This window comes from Pezoporus occidentalis, unplaced genomic scaffold (genome assembly GCF_034315485.1).
Source record: "Pezoporus occidentalis ecotype Australia unplaced genomic scaffold, CSIRO_AGI_Poc_V1 ctg30, whole genome shotgun sequence".
NCBI lineage: Eukaryota > Metazoa > Chordata > Aves > Psittaciformes > Psittacidae > Pezoporus > Pezoporus occidentalis.
Genome location: NW_026914941.1, coordinates 3,802,013 through 3,812,620, shown reverse-complemented (window position 1 = coordinate 3,812,620; position 10,608 = coordinate 3,802,013). Strand labels below are relative to the sequence as shown.

At 36.7% G+C, this 10,608-nt stretch overlaps 1 long non-coding RNA gene across 1 annotated transcript; it reads right to left on the bottom strand.

The window, feature by feature from the left end:
• Positions 1–8,365: 8,365 nt before the first annotated feature.
• LOC134168128 (uncharacterized) lies at positions 8,366–10,203 on the bottom strand. Its single transcript, XR_009966442.1, has 3 exons — positions 10,140–10,203; positions 10,005–10,056; positions 8,366–8,451 (listed from the first exon to the last, which is right to left on the bottom strand). It is a non-coding gene; the product is annotated as an uncharacterized LOC134168128 (long non-coding RNA).
• Between the last annotated feature and the right edge of the window lie 405 nt (positions 10,204–10,608).

The window sequence follows — 10,608 nt, the reverse complement described above, 5'->3', positions numbered from 1 at the left end:
CATGCATAATGCAACTATAAACAGACTCAACTAATGTACTGTTATTCAACAATGTTAAATCTGTAGAAGATAATCCTGTATCACTTAATCTCTATCCCTCAAATATTTACTTTTAGCAAATAGTAAAGTTGTTACTTTCCAGTGAAACAGCATGTCTGCATACAATAAACAGTGGCGATATCATGAATTGAAGCAGAAATTTTACTATCAAACAATGAACTCGGGGACAGTTCAGTGTGATTAACGCATGACAAAAATCAGGCAAGCATGGAGACACAACATAAAGAAAAGATTATATACATGGGGACCATAGGGTGTTAGATGTGCCTGCACACCACTATGTGCCTTATAAAGAGATTTTACATTTCTTATATTAAATGAAGGAAGAAAGTAAAGGCACATGGCGGCTACACATGTATTTTATCACATCCGCTAGCTATGTGCAGTAGGTTATGAAGTCCTGAAGCTATCTGGGGTATCAAAGGTTAGACAACACTCAGTAATCCTTAGTTATAAGGGTTCATTTGCACTTTCCACAGTCCCTTTCGAACCTCTTGAAATCTAGCCCAGTTACTTCGCCATGTGCAACTGGAAAGGATTTTGGTTGTGATCCACAGATGGCTCTGTACCTTTTCAGATGTAAAAAATAAATAATTTTTTCAAGTGAGAGAAAAATTCATAATCAAGCCTTTACAAGGATCTAGTCACACAAAATAGTTTGTGTGTGGTAGAAAAGAGAGAACGCAAAACCTAACTGGCTAATTGGATTTACGCTGTACTGCTTCTCTGCTGAAAAAATCTACCCTTAGGCGTATCGTCCACTGAAGCCTCTTTTTATTATAAGAATCAGCTGGCAAAAGTGGACACCTCAATGTAGTTGTGAATGTTTAGTAACAGGAAACAAAGCATTTTTGATAGGTTGGGATTATTTTTAATTAGAGCCATATATAACAGATCACTGGGGATATAAACACTGTCAAATCATCCTGTTTCTGGCTGGGACAGTTCTGCTTGATCGAACACCAGAATGGTAGGTCTGGACCCATCAGGATATTTTGGACAGCAAATTCTCTTAATCTTTGTTTTGGCATCTACTGCCAGCTAAATATTTACAGTTTTGGAGGACTCCAAGGAACAGCAATGTAATCTTGTTACTCTCTCAACAAACTATTTGTACATCCACAAAACACCCATTAATTACCACGCAACTGTCAATCTGGTCATACCCCCAGCAGAGGTCAATGTTTCAATAGCAGTAGTACATTAAACAGAGGTGAAAATAAATAAGCATTAAATGCAATTAAGACAGTCTTGAACTAATTCTTTGGGCAGGCTAATTAAACAGAGAAAGTTATTGAAAAGTTTAACCAAAAAGCTACAGAAGATACTTGTTTTTTTGATCAGTAAGTAAAAGAAATACTCTGAGAAGGCCTTTCTTAATTTCTGGTGCTCTCAGTGCTTCAAATGAGGTTTCTCGCTTACCTGACACACAGAAGCTTCAACAGCACTCATGCTCAAAAATGCTCAAAAAACTATGTATTCTGTAGATTACACAAAATGAATGACACGTTTACATTCATGTTAGATGATACACACAAGGAAAATTCACTTCCAGGAACTTTGGACACAAAGACTAAAAGCCAGTGTCTCCCTGATGCCAAGAAACACGATTCTAAGAGAGATAACACATCAAAGCAAGATTAAATTGGCTTTTAATTTTAGTAGTGCAGCTACGTAAGTTTCTTTTTGAAAGCTGTTATCATGGGTAAAACATCTGCATATACATCCTCTGAACTCCTGTCTCCATTACTTTAATGAGTCATAAGGACTAGCATTTCATATCAAAAACTGCCTTTCAAAATTGGGTGCACTCATGGATGTCAAAATGCTGTTCTATGTTCACGCTATGTCCTACGCATCCTGTGGAGCTCAATTTTAACTTGGACTCCCTGTACAATATAAAAGCCACTTATACTATTTTCTGGGCTTTGCTGAGGGAATCTAGGTAATGAGGAGAAAACCTTAAGGAAAGGCATAGCGGAAATTGATATCAGGAGATGTATTCATGCCCATTATGAATAGAAGTGCACATCAATTTGTTCCTGTGACTGAGCTATGAGTGAAATCCAATTTGCCCAGGTTCTATTGTGTAAAACAGGTGAAAAGAAAATAAATTTGCTCTACCATAAATCATTTTTTCCATACTGGAGGAAAAATCAAATTCAGAGTCAACATAAAGATTCAAAAAGCCTATACAGAACTAACGAAAATGAGGCAGACATAATGAAAACGAAACATTGACTTATTTTGTTGCCGCATCTGTAATGACAGTTTTCAAAGCTCATCCTTTTCTGCAAAACACAAAGAAGAAAGGTATTCTCCTTTGCATGCTACCAGTAGCTTGTTTTTTCTTAAGCGTTTGCTCTGCCTTGCAAACCTAATGAATTAGTTTTATAAAGGCTAATTAGCTTTCTTCTGTATTCTGCTGGAATGCAAACTATTGATTCTCAAACAAATGGGGAGATACTCTCCAATTATTGTTGTAAATGCAAATCCCTGGAATACTCCAAATACTTCTGTTCATGCAGACAGGCTAGAACATTGTAACCCCCTTAGAGCAGAACTGCTCTAACACCAGGATTATGTCCAGACACCATCTATGCAAGACAGAAAACCCAGTTTACAGAATGGACTCATTAGTTAGGCTCTGTGCTGCTTGAAAAAGCTACGAAATGCTTCAGATATATTTTGCACGAGGTCAAAGAAAAGTAAATCCCCTAGACCAATATATTCAATATACATTATATGAAATAAATCAAGAGCTACATAATTCTTCTTTATTTAAACTGAGTGACAATGAGTGGATACATAGTTCTTGCAACCCAATACTGACTGACCTGGGGGCAGTATAAGAAGAATCAGAATAATGGTAAAATAAGATATTTTGAATAAAAACCGAAACACATTAACATTACCATGATTAGAGGTCAAGTTCACAGCATTACTTTATAGCATTAGTCACTCAAGAAATGTTGAATTATCACAGAAATCTCTGCTTTGGAAGATACTTTCTGTCTTACTACAACAGCAACAATCTAGCTTCTTGTTGGTGTTACTATCATGGAGTAATTTTCTTTGTAAATGCTGTAAACGTTACTTTACCATGACTCATGGATATATTTTCTAGAGATGTCAGAGATATGCAGAAGTGAAGAAAGAACACAGCAAAATTCCTTGACACGGTAGACAACTCTAAATAGAAACAACCAAGCCAAGCACTTTTGGAAAAAAATAACAAACTACCCACACCCATGTTGCAGGTTTTCCAGTATTTTAGACCATTACAATTTAAAGGGAAAAAGTTGGAACGAAATGTTCTTTACAGTCCCTTCCAACCCAAACCATTTGATGATTTGATATCTGATTTTCAGAATCATTTGTTTGGATATTGCATGGAATTCTTGCAGATTCTATCCTTTCATATCCTGCTATGCTTGGATACAATCACAATATAAGCTTTACTAAATTTTCATTAAGAAAAATCTATAAATCAATTAAGAGATGACTGGGGGCTTACCTAAAGGTTTTGCTCTATGGACCTTCTCTTTTGCTTTTGGTGCCATAATCCATAAAATATTAATAACAAAAAATATGTATCAAATGCTAATTTTAGTGGATTATGTTCTATGTCCTCAAGATTTACAGAAATATGACAAACAGCTGTGTTTCATGCTGCTTTCAGAGTTTCAGTATATAAAAGCTGTAGTCACATCATTATTTATAATAAGCTTTACAGTTTACATTTATGAAATGAAATTCCCTTCACTGCAATCACTGATTTGCATGGTACCACTGCTAATATGGAACTTAGCTTTCATGGGAATGACCATAAGTGAAAGTCTGGGGGTGTAAAGCACAGGGGGGTGGGATCCAAATAAACAAACACAAAACCCATAAAAACTTCAAGATACCAAACTGAAGTATGGATTGTAAGAGAAGATAAAGCTAAAAATAGAGCCTATCATGTCAGCAAAGCTAGTAACAGCCCTGATATTTAGTCAAGAAGGGAATTTTAGATCATTCACTTCAGATTCCAGTATTTAATATAATTTCCAACCATGAAAAGCTCAAGCACCCTAAATGTGTAAAAGGACTCTGATGGCAATGGGGTTTATGTTTTACTGAAAGAGAAGAATCACTGTCTAGTTGTCAGCCCTGCTCTATGCAAGATTGGCAATATGTACTGTGCAGGTACCTTGGTATGGGCAGAGTACAATCAAACGCCAAAATTTATCCGTTGTGATCCAAGATTCAGTTTTGCACCAGCAGTAAATGTTTTTCTTCTGCTACCAGGCCTCAGGAATAGAGGTATATCAGGATTGTAGCTATACTAAACAATATAAATATCCTTCTGCAAGACCCTGAATCTAAGTTTTATGTACTAAGTTAATATTAAGTTAATTCTAATCTCTACCAAACTTCTTACTAATATTCTCTTCTGTATTCTTTCATACCTTCATTTACAGTGGGGTGCAATCAGAACTTGTGGTTTATGAGTTTATATACATTTCTGTAATGAAGGCAAAATATAAAATTGCAGGCTGTAACATTAGTTCATATGCAGATTTTCTGGCCATTTAATGGCTTGGAGGAATGCTGCTTGAAATTTCCATATTATTTCAGTGCGATGATAATTTGTTTTTCTAATTCTCTATTGACAGTATATTGACAAGACAGTCTGTTACAGCACCCATGATCATAAGTACACTATAATATAATGTGTAATTGGATCCACTGTACTTAGAACCAACAGCAATTTAGTTATGGATTTGAGTTTTAATTGCTTTCTTTGAGTAATTTTCAGCATATTGACGATTTGAGCTTTCTCAGCCTACTCATGTTGTTCTGTAATACAATTTTACTCTTTATTGACATAAATACCATATAACCAATTTAGCCAGCCATTAGGTATATTTAAGCCTTATTTGAATTTAATGATCTAAACCATATGCAAAATCTTGAATCAGTAACTAAATAATAAACACAGCAGACAAAATATCTTGGTATGGTGACATTTCAAGTAGTTCTCACATTTTTTAAAGCCATAAACTATATTCATTGTTATATGAACTATGGCAGCATGGTTTTCCATGATCAATTAACAGGGAAGACACAAGCCAATTTGATTTAAACTCATTTTAGGGCCTGCAACCTTTCAGTACAGGATATAGATTAGAGCTCCCCACCTCACCATGACAACATGTCTTCCTTGGTCACTGTGTATGGAGACAGAATTCTGGGGACTAGGTGATCTTTGGGTTTGCCCAGTACAGTTCTTATATTATTGTGCTCAGAGGAAGCCTCTATTAATAAATAATAAATATAGTCATTGATTATGGAAAGACTATAAGAGGGGGAAAATGAAAAATAAATTCTGGGACATCTTGCAATTATCGCAGGTATCGTCTCTTCTGGGATGACTTAGGAGCTAGTTTTTGTCACTATGAAGTCCTCAGTCCCTGCTAACTGTAGGAAGAACCAAATGTCCCAGTTGAAGATTAGTCTTCGTGACTGCTATTATGTTTCACTCTCTGGAGAAGATGGGTCAAGATTTTGATTGCTGATATTTGAGGTATCTAAAGGTACCTCTGAGGTCACAAGCTACATCTGCTGTAATCCAGACTCTGCTGGGGACTTCACTTTCTTAGTCTGCACAGAAATACAAGACAAGCATACCTGGTAGGAAGTGAATGGACAACACATATGGGGAGATACACAGAAGAAACTGTATCAGTCAGAAAGGTTATAATGTCCTTACTTGTGGATTAAAAAGGGAAAAATAGTAATAATTCTGAAGCTGAAGTATTTGATTACCTCTAATAACAAAGTAGCTAATCTGAGAACAGAACCTGTTCACAAAACTCCTCAAAATTAGGGGGCTTTCAGATCCAGGTTTTGTTTGGGATATAGGTCTATTTATTATGAAGCAATAATTCAACTTCCCAAACAAAGAACCCATAACATTAATTGCTGCTCCACAAACAAAACACTGGCTAAACCAATCAATTCATCCTGGAAACGGAAAGCATCAAGTTAAAATAAGAAAGCACAAGACTATCGTCTGAAGTCATGAGAGAGCAGTGGCTGCAAGGGTGCTATCAAACTGAGGGGAAATAGCTGGGGCTTTGGGGGTTTGTTTTTATTTTAAAGTACCAAAGAACCACAGCAAAGCTGGAAGGACTTGTAAAAGATAACCCAGCTCAACTCGGCAGCATCACTGACATCCGAAGCATTCTGCCAAGGGCCCCACTTGTTCATAAAGGCCTTGGCTGACAAAACCAGAAAGCACACCAGTGAACGAAGCAGGACCGTTCTGCCCCTCTGATCTTTAGCTCTAGACCATTTTGACAGCTCTTTGGCATATCCCACCATTTCTTTTTAAATCTCATCACCCACTTGTATGCTTTTTGCCCTTGGCCATTCGGGTTATGCCAGTTTACAACACAGGGGAATCTGGTTTCTATAGTTTGGTTCTTTTAGTTCTTATGTCAACCTGAGATTCCAAAGATCACCATTAGTATGTCTTCCTGGTGTTGCAACAAACATGGCCTGTAGCAAAGTAACTCCATTGCTTTCTATTTCCTATGAAGTCTGCTAAGATACTGCATTTTAATACATTCTTCAAACATATTCCTAGAGGGCACAAAGGGATATATCTGGTAGGAATCTCAACACTTTATTCCACGGACATTGTAAGCATTAGATTTGCACACAGCTGCAATCAGAGGAAAAAATTACACATTCCTTTAAATCTTACTTTTACAAACTGACTGCCTGAGAAAACCTGTGGTTAGCATGTGGTTAACCATATCTGTTTCTGGAGTTTTTCTGCTTTATTTTTCTGTGATATTGTTCAGGAGAAGCTGTTCTTTGCTTTCTATGGGTGGCACACAGAATGAATTATCAGGAATTCACAGCTGATATCATTCAGCACATGAATATAATGAGATTGGAAAATAAGACTTAAGACAAATGCGGTGTCGTAGTTGAATTAATAAAGAGAAGTGTTTTTTCTGTATGTGTGTGACACTGCAATGGAGGGAGCGAGCAAGCAGGCATAAACAGGCAATACTTCCACAAGTAATGTAGGTTGAAGTACCATTACATTTTCTAAGAGATATTTTCTCAGGAAAAAAAAATCCCAAGGAGGCTGATGGGAGTCATTCTTCTAGCCTCAAATACTCATAAAACAGCCTAGCTGCTACTTTAATAAGTGTTTTATAACGACATAAACATTTACAGAAATACCAATATATTTATGAATCAAATTTCACCAAATTTTACCCCTCTGTACTTCATAAACATAGAAAAAACCTCTGCCTAAAGAACTAATTCAAAAGCCTTCATTTTTAATTACAGTTACAGAGTACATGGGATACTCCGAAATACTCAAATTTTTAGTTTTTTAAAGACCTCTCTGGCTAGCGGCTGCAGTTAGTAAATGAACAACTGTGATCATTGCAATTTATGCAAAAATAAAGTGCAGCTCTACAGCTTCATTTATGTTCTTAAAAAAACAAAGTGATAGGAGTTTTATAATCTAAATAGATCTCTATTTTTACAGGTTCAGTTTTTAACCTCTATTTAAGGGAAAATAACATTTTTCTTTGAAATAAAACTCTGTGTTTCGATTTCTGAGACAATGTGGTTATCTAGTAAGAGATAGGTAGGAATACTTCTTACCTAATTAGCCTCTATCCATCAAAAGACAGTTACTTAAACTATGGTATATAAACACACTGGAACAGCTAGTGCAGTGCAATATGGCCAGCAACTTTCAGTTGTAATACAACTAACAACTACCATGCCAGAATCTTGATTTGAAAGTAGACTTCCATTAGTCTGCAGAATATCCTTCATCATTTCCTATCGTTCACCATGTCAGATTCATATTTTCCAAGAGGATATAAGTATATAAACCTTTAAGAAGGAAGCTAAAAATACACAAGAAAATTGTTATTTTACTTGTCCACTTTCCCTCAACTCTTTCCATCTCTCTGGCTCTATTAGCAAGTTCTTTTACCATGGTCCTCGTAACATTAATGTATGCATATGAACCCCCTCCACAAGTATACCTGCTAAACATTCACTGAAATATATGACAGTATTACTGGATTTGATGCATGCACTAAACACATCAGTAGTTTAAACCTAAGATGAAAACATGGACAAAAAAAACCCAAAACCATCCAATCAATGTAACTTCCAAATTTATTCCTTTCTTCTCCTTAAAATGTATCAAAATACAAAACTTTCCTTCTCTTTTAACTAGCTCTGACACATCCCCTGTCAGCATACACCAGCATACACTTCTTGCGACAAAACAATCTTCTGCTTTCTCCAGCCACATAAAAGCCTTTGCAGCATTATCTAATCAAGATAAACAAACACCTGCCATGAGTTAGCACCCATCAGATAACAAACTTGCAATGATGCTGCTACAATCAATTCTCATCAAATCTTGCTCTAAGGTGATTTCCAGATGCTGCCACATATCATCACAGGGTCAATCATGCCGACTTTGAAAACTTGTTTTAAACTGCCGGTCACTAACCATTATGTTCTGATGTTATTAAACACTAACTTTCTGTTATCATCTACTCACAATATAATTATTTCTCATCTTGGTACAGTTCTCTTCTACACCAAAGAAATATTCCCTACAAGAATTTTTTGCATCATGTTCGAAAAGAAAAAACTTCTAGAGAGAAAAGAATAAATCCCAAATTTTTTTCAGATGGACCTTAATATCCCTATGCTTCAAGTTTTTGCAGTTCTTTGTGCTTTCACAGAAGATCTTTTATGAGTTGCCTTACAATCACACAAAGTCAAGCAGATCAACAGCGCTGAGTTTCACCCAGTACGCCGAGCACTGCTGGGTGACTACCAGTTGACCAAGCAGCCCTCGTACACAGGGAGCCATCTGCCCCAGCTCTATTCCCCACCAGCATCACCCTGATTTGCCATTGTGGTTCCCTCAGTGTCTTACATGTTTCTTCCACCTACAGAATCTCTCTGACTTTATGGATACCGCAGAGCCCCATGCATGAAAAGCTGCCACAACCCCCTTCTCAGAAATTAGTAAGCAAATGGGCCTATGGTAACATCACTTAGATATTCCTGCCGAGGAATTACCTTCTCTTACAGGCCACTTCCTGTGCAGGACACTAAATATTAGACAGACATCTTTAAAGAGAAATGCAAGCTCAAAAGATGATTCAACTACAGTCAAATGATTTGGAGTCATTTAGTATAGAATTAGAGCAGAAGAGACAGCTGTTCATACTAGATACCAGGATGAAATACTTGTTTCATTACACCACTTCCCCAATACTGATGAAGGATACCCCTGCCATCCTAAAGGTCCAGCAACAGGAGTATAATTTGCATACGATTTATACCTAAATTGAAAAGCACAGGATGTACTGAAACTGCAGCACACACATAGATTTCTTATTCGTTATAAGGTAACAAAACTTTTAGTGTACAATTCAGAAAATATCCTTATTTCTGTGACAGAGGTTTGATTAGGAGACACTGCTGAAACTAAAACACGCTGGTCCAATTTCTGGTCTCCAACGCAACATAGTTTTATCTCGGTGAAAAAGAAAGCTTCTTTAGAACAAGATACTGCAACTATTAATCGTGGTAAAAGGATATACTCCTCTTAGGTTGGGCAGCATCTCTGGACATAAAGAGAAACCTGACTTTTCTGACCAGATAGACTATTCAAAAACAGTTACAAGGAGAGAGTTCTAAAGTACAAGTAGGTTCATTCAGCATCACAGCACTTTTCCTAACAAGAGGCCTACTAATCTCAGCTATGTCAGCACGCAATTTTTAACTATTTCACTTAGATGACCCTTTAAAAACAACACCTTTTATTAACAAAACACCATTGGTATTTAATCATGTCTACAGTAGTAAAGTAAGAAAGAACTCACTTTTAGAGTAGAGAACATCCATGGGTGTTGAGAAAGAATCATGTAATCATACCTGTGCAATAAAACAACTTGAGAATATAACACAGGTTGCTCTCATCAATACATAGTTATTGATGGTGTAAAGCAGACACATACACCAAGCATGGATCTCTTCCTCTGCTGCTTTAACCCACCAAAACAGAAACTGTTTGAAGACTTCTCATCTATGCTTCCTAATTGAGCGTAGTGAATCAGCTTTTATTCTTAAAAGGAAGCACATGTTTTACCACCTGACCTGAGGGAAATTGCTGAACAGAATGAGAATGCACATGGCTGACAATTTGTTTTACAAAGGCTGTTTAAAAGCCTGTGTGGAAGATGACATGTGAGTATTATTCAGGACTTTAAACACTTAGAACTAAGAAGAAAAGACGACCCCTAGAGCAGACAGGAAAGCCAGTGAAGCCTAATTAAACCCATTAATCACAGGTAGCCTGTCCCTGTGGAGGTCAATGTTAGCTTTGCATTAATTTCAATAGCAATCCATGGGACCAGGTTACCTTTACCATTTTGCAGTTCAGGACCTAACTCAAAAACTTCCCTAACTATGTGAATTAAATAATGG